The following is a 12623-nucleotide window of genomic DNA, read 5'->3' as shown; positions in this document are numbered from 1 at the left end:
TAGTTCAAACTGGCTGTATCTTGCAGTAGCGAAGCCTAACGCGTTGGACTCGCTAGCTTGGCGCTTTCCCGAGCTGCGTTTGTTGGGCAAGGTTATGATAATTTCCTTCACAGCGGTCTACACCGGTTGCTCTTCCGCCTTTTTTCTTGAGCTTCTGAAACCCTAGAACAGCGGGAACATTGCGTTACAGCGGACGTAGTGCAATCGACTTGTGGAAACGGAATAGAAAACACGAACTACATATATTCATTAATTCTTCTCGTTTCGTTGCCTCTTTCAACGAAATGCATAAGATAGACGAACAGCGAATCAAGCATCAAGAGCAACATAAGGAACGAGCTGTTGGAGGGAAAGATGCAACATACTTTAGCAAATACAAATTAACTTCATATCATGAATCAGTGGGAAGGAATATGAAAAGTTTATTTCTGATTGCTGAATACTGATTGATTCTAGCATGTAATAATAAAGTAAGGAATTGAAAAATTACTAAAGGAAAAAATAGATCAGATATCTCTATCTATTATTATTATTAAATTATTATTTAAACAACGTTTTATTTCTCGCGCCTTCTAAGCGATTGAATATCACCGAGGATTACATACTATAATTTACACCTTGCCTCAGGGAAGTTTTATTACTTTAGCGATCAATTTAGAATTCACAGGCACTTCACACAAGTTAATGGGAACCATAACTAACACGTTTTTAGACAAAAAGACCAGCATCTCCAGAATTGTAAGCAATCAAACGCTCGATTGCGAATAGTTTGTTCCAAAAAGCAACCTTCTGATCGGTTCTCACAACGTGCCAATCAAATTCCCACACATTCCTCAAATAGCGCATCGTTGCTTTCACGCGTTCCAGACTGTGTAAGGCCGTAAATAAATGTTATCTACCGCCGCTCTCACAGCCCGTGAGGCAAAAGGATTGATTTCCTAAATCTACGGTTTGATGCTGACTCGCATCCTTGCAATGGTACCAAGAATAGCCATGGTCCTGCCACCGGTAAGCTGCTCCATTTGGATACGCTTCTATTGCTTCCACATGTTTCAGCACATACTACCCCCCGATACGATAGTTTAGGAAAGAAAAAAAAGGATAAACGGAGCCCGCCAGTTTATAATCGGATTTCGAATGCTGCGGTTCTAGCGAATAGTTCCAGTGAACCGTGGCGCAAGGTGTCGTGTTGCATTATCCAATAAATTTATTGGAAGTTCCCCTTTAGCCCCGCATAGCCTCGGTCAAGCTTGCACCGTGGGAGAACACGAAGCGGGGATAAAGTGCACCCTCACAAAGGGCGAACAAAGAAGAAGGACGACAACGACTACGACGATCCTTTCTTACGCAAAACCTTTTTCCTGTTGTTCCAGGATCAGATCCGAAAATAAGGGTCAGGATTCGCATTGGCTCAGGTGCAGCTGGAAAAGGGATCGCGTGGCAGGTAGGAAAATGATCGTACATTGGATTTGGCAGCCACGTACAGACCTTTTTATGGATCCCACGAATAAATTGGATGAAATTATCGTGCTGTTTCTGTAATCTAGGAATTCTAGGCAGAATAGAAACTTATATTCATATCTAAACCGATTGATCAATGCAAAGTCACCAATCCTAACTTGTGTTTAGTAGCTATTCTTAATTATTGTAGTAAGCATTCTTTCTTTTCCTTCCGAAATTGTTGCCTTATGTGCTGAAATATCTTCTAACCATAATTATTTTTCAATTTGATATTAAATCCTTAACCCGTATACTGTTCTTTGACAGCTTTATCGTAAGGGGTGCGAGTAGGATGATACTTTTCTAAAAGGATCATCAGTCTTTTAAGGGTCAAGTTGCTGTCTCCGATCACCTTTCTTTCGATCCTTGTTTTAAAGGTGCCCCGGTGCATCACTGCAAGTGCAATGCGCCAGCGAGCACATTGTGAAGACGAAAAAAACGACAAAAAGTGAAAAAAAGAAACAACACCCAACCGTTCTATGATGGATCATTCGTTTTCTCTGTTTTCCGAAAGTGAATGCACTTTCAGTAAATAAGTACGTTCTTCGGCCAACGAAGTCATCGATGGATCAAAACAGCGCATGTCATTGTGTCAGGTTACTGTGATGGCAGCTCTTGTTTAACAGGCGAGCATCTTTAGAACAACACTCAAATTGAGCTAAACCAACTGAACGGAACACATGAGCTAAGACACGATTCGGCCATATTGCTGTCCTACATACCTCGCGCACGTTCTATTTGCATTGGCATTTTGCTTCTGGCGCAAAATGGGAACGGAAGGGTTTCCCAAGCCATCAATCCATCCCGGTAGCAGAGTGTTAGAGTAGGGGCAACATGAGCACGAAGCAGTAGGAGAATGTCAACAATATACGATGTTTCGGCAGCAACGACGAACAACGCTGTTTCGTAATAAACCACGTTGAACGCGCAAATTCAACCACGATCGACCTACCATTTGCCGGAAGAGTCGCCAGAGAGCTAAAATGGGGGATCTGTTCTCAAACTCTCAAGATGATCGGGCAGCCAAGCGCTAGAAGAGGAAGCAACCAAACCATACACACAGACACTTGTGTGTCCGTGCACACAAGTTCCACGTGCACAAACACGCGGCTCAACAGGTCCACGGTGATGGTACGACGAGAAGTAGCGATGTGACGACGGGAGGGTGGTGCGAAAATCTGGGTCAAAACAATCGGTGGGCGCGTGCGAAGGCCAAACGTCGATCGGTCACGCAGGGAAGGGCGCAAAAGGGCCGTTGTTTACTGCGAGCGGATTGCGCGAATGTTTTCGTCAAGCATACACCGTTCAAGGTAAAACCCACAACAACCGGTGAGGAGATACTTCAAGGTTTGTGCGATGCGAAAGAGCCAAATGAAACGAAGGAGGAGACCAACAGCACTTCCGTGAGTACACTGTGGATTCGCATTGCTTTTGCATGACTATGTTCAAAGCATCTAAGCAATCTGGCGTTGAAGACGGATTGTGATCTTCGGCTCTCAATGTCATTTCAGGCGAATGTGTACGCACGTATACGCTCACATATTGCTCATCGCTTCCACGTCTGTGATTTATGTGTGGCTCAAGGTTAACAGTTTGGAAAACTGTTGAATTCCAGCTTGAAACCTTCAATCGCAACTGTTTAAAGTTTCCCATTACATGTAGCCGCATTATCAAGCATTCGTTAGTAGCAAAAACTTTTGTCGAATACCAATCGATAAAATAAAAAAGCTACACTATATAACCGGATGTTACATGACATACAAGAAATTTGAATAGTATAAACCATAATATACAATAAGAAAAATAATACAATCATTTCACGCTATACGCTACGTCTTGCGTACGTGCGTCAAGTGATAACTCAGCAATTCTGTTATTAAGCACAACATCTCGAAGATCAATTGTTGTTTCCCGAGACACGCAAACGGCCACATATTAGTTGCGTTTCGGATGGCTTAGATGCACGTCCATAGTACTGCATTTGACCCTTCGTTCACCATTTACTCGAATACTAGCATCGTCTGTAGTCGCTAGAACGGAGACGCATTCGCGTTGGAAAGGTCCAACAACGAGGAGTTTCGCTCTTTTGCGGATAAGTGTCAATCACTGGTCAGACCGCTTACAGCCTGTCCCTTTTCGAAAGACAAACCAGCATAGCCAGCCGAAACGATGGATTCCGATTGCGTTGGGTATTTCAGGTCGATCGAACGAAAGATAAACTCAGAGACTGATAGAGCGAGCCCTGGCTTTGGGTTTGGGTGAAGTGCGTAGAAGAAATGGAAAGGAAGAGAAGAAGTAGCGCGAGTCAACAAAACCGCGGGCTTTCGTTTCGGTCCCATCATTAGTTGGGGCCACATTTCGAGTTCGCGGTGTGGTTAGCGCTTTCAGATAGCACTATGGGCTCGGCGATGCTGGCCGCTGCTTTGGCCTTTCGCGCATGATGCAGTGGCCCTCAACCAAGATAGTGTGTGTGTTCGGGACATCGATTATGCCACCGGCACCGGAGGCCGTCTATGTTTAAGCCACGACAGCAAGCCAGTGCTCCTCGATCTGATACTAGCGAACTCTCTGTTAGAGGACGTTGACACCGATCCAACTCGTTAATGCCGATGGGTGACCCACACACAAAAATTCCCTCGATCAACTGTGCAAAAGGGGGGAGAATCGAAATGAGCGCACCAAAGTGAGATACGTATGCACGTGGTGGACACATCCACATCTGTCCGGGTGGCGTTTGGGCCATCATCAACCCACCGGTGCTGCTGCTCGCCACCTGCTGATGGAGCAGCCCCAGTATGCAGTCCCCCACAATGCACGCATACACTCGCACAAACACCAGTCGGTTGCGATTGTTTGCGACCTTCTTTCTCTTCTTCTTCTTCTTTCTCCTCTGCCCATAGTTGTTCGGAGGCGGCGAGAGGAATGGCCTTTCGCCGTGTTTGCAGCTCCATCATGCTGCACACACTCCACGGTGCAGCACGCAACCCTATACAGACGCAAGCTGTTGTTGCTGCTGTTGGCCACAAGACTAGCATCAATACCATGGCAACATGGCGACCGCAACACGCGTTTTGGCTGGCCTACTCTAATCTAGTGGCACTTTTCGGTGCCCCTAACGCAGCGCGGCGTGAACGTGGCGTGCGTATGCGTGAGAGAGAATGCGAAGAAGTGTGACAACAAGTGCGTGGCACGGCACAAAGGCACACCAGGCGCAAGCAATAAAAACAAATTTGGGTCGCTCTTCACCCAGCGCTTCGCGCCATTATCAGCACAGGAAACTGTAAATTAAATCTTAAACTTCAACCATTGCATCGCCTTGCATCCCCACGCACACAAGGCCCGGATTGCAGTTTATCAGCCCGAATCGAACGCGTAACGGAGACGGAAAGACGGAGTTATGGGACTTTGCACCCGCGATGCGGCAGCACAATCGAATGTTGTTCGGATGTTTCGGAAAGATTTCGAAATCGGAACCCGTGGCCAAAAACCGGGTCTCCCCTCTTCTCTGCCGCTGCACTGCGCTGCAGCTCTTTCCACCTATCGCGCTTTGCACAGTCTATCAGCACGCATGTCGCCAACATGTGTGTATGTGCGGTGTGTGGCCATCAGACTTCGATTTCACGTGCCGAACCGGTTCCCTTGCACGCCCTATCTGTCACAAATCGCAGCGGAAATTTGGTTTAGATTATCGAGAGACTTCTCTCATCTCACTTCTACTTGCAACTGTATCCCCAGCAGAACTTTAATCGAACACTTCGAAAGCATCACTTAGAGTTACTCATAACGCACTCAAGCGGATATATCAATATCATTTTGTTCACAGGCACCATCTTCTGTGTGTTCAAATTATTTCCATTAAATTAAAAAAAATGAAAACGACTAAAAATAAACGAATAGACCGAAAAGGGACAGCTATTTCCCATCATAGAGCTATCGTGTTTCGTTAGGCCGCATGATCTCGAATTCCACTTTACATAAAGCAAATCTATCAACTCGGCAGCTTATTGACAGAAAAGGTCCAGGGAAATTGGCACCTGCTGAAAGTGAAACAAGATCCTTTCAACCCAAGGAGCTCTCGCTAAAAGTGTTCGAAAGACCCTCCGAAACCACACAATAACAGGAGACAGGGGATCACACTTTTTATATGTCGTTGACCACACATTACTTGTTCTTGAGGGAAACCGAAAAACACCCTCAAAATGGTCTAGCACGTGTGCTTATCTATTTTTCGGTTTTCTTAAATGCCAGTTAATCAGTATTCGCATGAAAAACCCGTTTGCTGATTTAAAGTTGTTCCGCCAATCAGTCATGATGAACGTTCTTCTCTGGCTATGTTCAGCTCAAGCAGCCATTGGTAAACGCATAAAAATGGGCGACAAACAAGAATCGGCTAACTAATAAAACCACCTTCTTCAAACGCCAACCAGTGGAACCAACTCCACAGCACAACGTTACCACCGGAACCGCGCGACCACATTCGCGAAGGTCAATCAAGAAGGCCTTTTTTTTTACTTCGTCCAACAAACAACACCGTTGGTGATGACGATTTTAACCCATTCGAAGCTTTGTCTATGTGAAACAGGCCGTTCGGCGAAAACCAGATGTGTACCGTGTGCGAATCAAATAGGAAGAAAACCTAGAAGCCAAGTTCTAAATGAAGTCGTAAAACCCACAAACTAATGAATAGGCAAAAAAAGCGGAACAGAGCGCGGCTTTTTGCGATTTTGGTTTTTGTCTTTCATTTAACCGCGAAATTCAAAATCGCCATTTTGCATTGCGCAACATTCAACAGGGTTGTTGTAGATCAAACCAGGGGATGAATCTGCGCAGCTGCCAAATACACAGATTCGTCATCTCGGTGCAGAGGTCGACGTGTGTCCGATGCCGATTGGTGGATCTCGCGACGCTGATTGTTCCAGGCGTTGCCATACTCTGTGCTATAGCTCGCATATTGTGCGAGTACAACTCCCCTCCAAAGCAACCGAACATCGCATCTGCACTCTTTGAACAGCGTTCAAGTGCGCAGCATCCATGGAACTCCACGAAAGGATAACGAAGGTTGCCACTTTCGGTGCATACTGTCCTATCAAAAAGAGAAGTGAAGATTAGTGTTAGATATCGTTTGTGTAAGAGAGAGAGGTCAATCAGGATACTCATTACATCCGGAACCTCGTGGAAGGAATCTAATTGGCAACAAGAGTAAAAAGGATACAGCAAATGGCTACAGTTTGCCAAACCACACAACGAAAAAGGGGATGTTCCTTTCTAGATGCTCTATCCCTTCGCTCCCTGAATGCAGCAATATTATTAGGGTGCGTAAGGCCCTTCCGGGTGGTAGACCCTTAATTTTGTAACCCGAACTATATCGGCACCGGAAGCACATTACGAAGGAGGGATTGCCAATAACGATGGTAGAATTAACACAAATTGCGCAACGTCACACCATACACTGCCTGCGGTTGTTGGGCTTTCATGTGAGGTAACATTTTTAATTGGCCGAGAAAAGGAGTTTCGCTGCTAACATTCAATTTTCTCAGCTTGTTTCAAATTTGAGAAAAGGTTGGAAGATGGAAAAGACTTAAAGTACCAAATGGCGAATGTTGTACTGCTTCACCTGGAAGGATTCAGCTTGCTTTACGATCGAAGCTAAAACCATCTAATTAAAAAAAAAAACGGCAGATGAAATTCAGTCGACAGAAGGACTCTAAGGATCGCGTCCCGAAGGCAGGCAGTTTTGTTAATATACATCTCTTCAGGTTCCGACAAGCCTCATCCTTAACACTCCCGGATCTTGGGAATCGTACGATCCTCTCTATCCAGAGAAGCACCACGGGAGGTCCAAAGACAATTAATCATTCGGTCTAAAGAATATCCAACCTCCTCGAATAGTGGAATACGGGTTGCAATGTGTAAGAGCCGCGGAATAAAATAACAAATAAAATGTATCCATTGTTAGCTTGCACCATACATTCAATTCCAACAAACCACTGAAATGTAAAAAACACGTAGAAGAAGAAGAAAAAGAATAATAAAATCATTTGTTCATCCTGGAGGATGGTACTTTATATCATTCAAAGAAAACCAAACATCTTCTTGCGGGCAACGCAACAGATTATCGATCGCGATATGGGTCATAAAATGATTGAATCGCTGGTTTACGACACAATTCACCTGAACAAATATGTTTTAATAGCAAATACGCTTCCGAATTGGTTCCACTCTTGTTCATTTGTTCATGTTTTGATTTCACAAAAAAGTCTTGAGGTTTTTCTACATTTTATACATTTCATATGAAATGAGAAAAAAGCTGCTTCTGCTTGCTTCTAAAACTAAAGACAATCTTTCTTCTACACTTTTCATTTGCATGTCTAACTCAATTTCCGTCAAACATTAGCGTTCAACCCTTGGTTCACTCCTTTCGTTGGAATCCCGTGCCCAGACAACATCCGCCCAATTTGATCCTCCCAGATGGAGGACATTTGTTGGAAGGAAGAAACGGACGCGACGCCAGCAGAATCACGAGAGGAGAATACAGATTTCCTCTCAAAGCTCCCACGGATACGCTTTCAACACCCATATGCTATCCATTCATATGACTGCATCCTTGCCAGCTGACACCTTCAGGTTGGGCTAAGGAAAGGGAAATCAAATCGTTTGCTTTCTACGGCGAGAGTGAAGCTCAAATATCCGGTCGAATGAAATCTGTCAATAAAAGTCACTTTCAGTTGCGGTAGTCTAAATATCAACCTTCGATAGTTTCATCAACAGAGCGCTCCCACGCACGTACATGCAACGAAGAAGGAAGAAAGGGTTAAGGAACATCATCGTTACGCATCCGCTGTCGCTCCAATTCTCAGCATAAAGATCTACACGATCAACAGCATCCTTAACAAAAAAACGAAGGACCAACTGCGGCTTATGGTTTGCGGTTGGTGGATGCCACATGAGCATAACAGCTTATAACACAAGTCATATTTTGACAACGAATAGAAATCATACAGAATATTGAAGAAAAGCATAGAGCAACAAGCAACAACAAAAAACCCATCCCGGAAAGGCAATGAAATACTGCTCTGCGGCTCCTACTGGTAGCAAAAAGTTCCTAGCCGAGCGAATTCTACCGAATGGGAAGAACTGGAAAAAGGAAAAAGGGAATAATGATTGCAGTTGTTGGGATCGTGTCGTAGTCGTCGTCATCAGCGTCATCAGCGTTATCCTTCGAAATCCTGGGAAAAAGTTAAACTAAACACCTGCGCCTTGTTCCGATTCGTCCATCGAATCCCCGACCCTGATGGACCAAATCCTTTACAGGCGATTGTGAAGCATCATGTTGGTTTGCGAAGGGCCCCATTTGCGTTGAGGGGTGCAAGTGGTAAAAGATGCATCTATTCGTTGGAAAAAAAAGAAATGTAGGCGGGGAGTTTCATATACCATTTTGGTATTGAGCGAATGAAGGAACCACGCTACACGGGGAGAAAAGGATTTGATTTGGGTGAAAAGGAACGCTGAAGTTGTTAAAGTAGCGTATTTGCACACGAAACTATAGGAATTAGTTTCCCTTTCATCCGTCGCTATTCAATTCCCTTCGGTATGTGGTATTACATTGTTTAACATGGTTTGGGTCGGTCATTGACCTTTAAAAAGGTTCAAAGGTTCTAGCAAAGAGATACAAATCAGCATTGCACAACAGCAGCCCCGTAGCCCTCCCACATTCTCGGGGGTTCGAATAGGCACACCTCGACAGGTTCGTTGCGGTTTCGTCATCGTGTATCGTTTGCTGGTGCAATGTTAGAACCAATTCCATTTGGGGCACATATCGAAGCAGCCCAAGACTTGCTGCCGGCTGAAAGTGCCTGTATCAGTCAGCTGCTCATTGCGTTATCAACCGCTAGATTGTGTGCGTGGACACATGAGCCAAAACTCGTCAGTTGGACCGTTTTCTAGCAAACAATCGGAACAATGCAGAAGCGAAAGCAGAACTGTCGCAAGATACAATCGGCTGATCGTAGATGCGTGCCGAGGAAGAAACGTTCGGTTTCTAGCAAACCAATCGTCAACCGGGCCTGTAAATCGAGAAAGTTGCATCACAAATGAAAAACAGCTTGCAACATGAGTTAAGAGCTAAGACAGAGGTAACCTGAGGTAACCGACACCGAACAAATCTTCCCAAGAAAGAGTGTGTTCTGGGCACTCTTGGCTCAGCAGCTTTTTTCCCAAAGTCTTCGATCATTCGTTCTCAAGCTTCTGTATCTTGTATTCGAGCGCTGGTTTTGCGTTTTCGTTTGCTCTTCGACCACCCTTGGCACTGCCTTCACAAACACACGACCAAACGACAAATCGTCGACAAATATGTGTATTCTATAGAACCTTATGGTCCCATCGTTCAATGACCCCCCACCAGGTATGTCTATAGTACTGCACATATCCACTGCAACCGCATTGCAAAGCGGATGTTCAACTTCTCCACCCATAGCAGCATGGAGTGAGGTCACCTCACTTATGAAGGCGCTCTTTAGATACCTTATTTGCTATCAATATATGGGGAGTCTGATAACGCCCAAACTGAACCTTACAAAATGTCAATCGAACGAACCCCAAACGAACCAACCGAGCATGGTGAATGCGCGGTAATTTTCCTATCACGGCCTGGCGAGACCGTCTATCGCGAGCTTATCTTGTGTATAAATGCAAATGCATCCACAACCTCTCACTCTATCGAACGCTGTTCAACAAATTTGCTCAGCGACACCATTTGCGCAGGTGAACCAGACCCAGCTGCGTTTTACTTTCACTTATCAATGTTGCGCCATTCTCATCTGCGGTTAAAAAGGTGCAAACCTTTTACCTGCTACAGCACCAGACGCAGGAACACCACAATCACGCCAACCCCCAAAAAACACGTGTCTTCCAACCACTTTCGATGGCCATTCAAATCGTCCTCCCACACCCCACCCCTCCATTCCTCCCACCACTCCCCTCGCCCCACCACGCTCCATCCTAAAATCGAGCAATGGGACCATAGCTTTACGGGTCCGGGCACATGCTAAAGGGACTTCAATATCGTGACGAATTTCGCTCTCCTACTACAGCACTAGTAGAGTGCGCACTCTTCGCACTCTGTACAGGTGACAACATTATCGTTTATGTTAATATGTTGGTGCTTTTAGCCTAGCTCCAGAAGGTATGGCAAGTCGGTTTTCGCCGAATTGCTAAGAGCCAACTAGGCGCTTTCTTCTTCCTCGAAGTGAATGGCTTCGGTACACATTTCTCTAAAGACTGCCCATTAGTAAGGCCCATGGGTTCAGTGTATGCAAAAATGCCCTCGACCCTGAGCAGAACGCCATAGACCGGAAACATAATCACAACGGAAGAAAACACACGCTGTAATTAACGCACCATAATCGTCAGCTAGACCGGCCTAGCATTAGCAATACAAATTTCGAACAACCACAATCCCTTCTCCAACAAAAGCATAAAAGGCGTACGAAGGGAACAGGCCAGAAGTTTAACTCAGTCCGACCACCCTCGATCCACGCGACCAATCGCCACTTGTGTTAATGCTGATTTTCCTGATAGGAAAACAACAGTTTAACACCCAGGCCTTCATTTGCCAAATGTAATTAAAATCAATTCTAACATACATAAATTGTGTTCCCTCCCGTTCAACCCACACAATCGCTTAGCCACTTCGATTGACCTCAATCGTGTGGAGCTACAATACACGAGGGTCTAAAGGGTCACAAGTTTCGAGCACGAAGGAGTTTAGTTGATGAAAATTAATTTGCCCACTTTCACCCCGCGGATTGCAATCGAAGCTCATGGTAGCATTCATCCAACCAGTGCTGCTGGTTCGTATGAGAGTTCTTAATCTTTTCCCACAAGCCCCCACGCAGATTTATCTCATCTCCACGTGCGTGCGTATTCATACTGGCTGATAAAGAAATGAAGATCGATTACCACTATGCTACTCAGCTACTGGAGCTTGCTGTTTTTTTTTTACTCTAGCTCACCAAGGGTTGCTAGCAACCCTCACACCGATTGCACTACGAGCACGAACACGTGAGAATCAATAAAAAAAACTCTCTTGCACCACACCATCATTGCATCACTACCACCATATTACGACTCCGTGGCGCGGGTTGATCAGCGGGGGTTAAGAACCGCGCAACAACCATCAGAAACTGCATTTCGGAGGACTATCCGCCACCATTGCATTATTGTCGATCGCGCTGAAAAAAATATCGAAAGAAGAAAGAAAAGAAACGCGAGTGAAGGAACAAGATTGGTGTGCTGCGAAGCATTGATGGAATGTGACGGTGCACCGTGGAAGTTGCAATCAAGCGATGATCGAATTGATTCGGTAGGACGACGAAACACGATAGATTGATTATCCGATAGCAGGTCTTACATAGCCCGCATCACGTCGCATTTCCGGCAGCCCTTTCGCTAGCGCAAATGAGGGTTGCATGAATAGTTCTTCAATGGATGTTTTGTGTATTAGCTTGCCAATAAAAAATAACATTGCTGACCGCTTAGAAAGATGTAAAAAGTTTCACGAATAAAAGTTTGTCTAGGAAACTAGATACTTTATTAAAAAAGGATGCTATGCATAATAGGTCCGTGCAAAAAGTAGTACACCCGATGTGCGTTTTGAAAATTATAGAACTTAAATTCGCAACACTATTGGCTAAGCCTGGAGCGCTCGGAGTTCGATGATTTGGTCGATGATTCGCTGTTGCGGAAGCATGCTTTCGGCTTTGGATCGCTTTGTGGCATTTAATATTCCGCACACCGACCGAATAGGAAACATACGTTGCGGTCAAGCGAATAACAACAGGCGAAGCAGATGCGCGAAAAAACTAAGCAAACGAACACGATCGCCTACGTTGCGCGAAAAACACACTAAAAGCAAGAAGAAGACCCAAACGGTCAATCGTGGGTCTCATTTCCATAATGGCGATATCATGGTCTGCTGGTTTAAGGTGCGTACACGCATACAAAAACCGAAGCGATCAACCAACGTCGGTTGGTATAAATTCCCGCGAATAAAAAATGTCCTTGAATTCGCTACCATCATGATGATGACGATGATGGTGATGATGATGAAAAACAGCAAATTGAGC

The sequence above is a fragment of the Anopheles darlingi genome, chromosome 3, assembly GCF_943734745.1.
Source record: "Anopheles darlingi chromosome 3, idAnoDarlMG_H_01, whole genome shotgun sequence".
Lineage (NCBI taxonomy): Eukaryota > Metazoa > Arthropoda > Insecta > Diptera > Culicidae > Anopheles > Anopheles darlingi.
Note: the sequence above shows the minus strand (reverse complement) of the source record.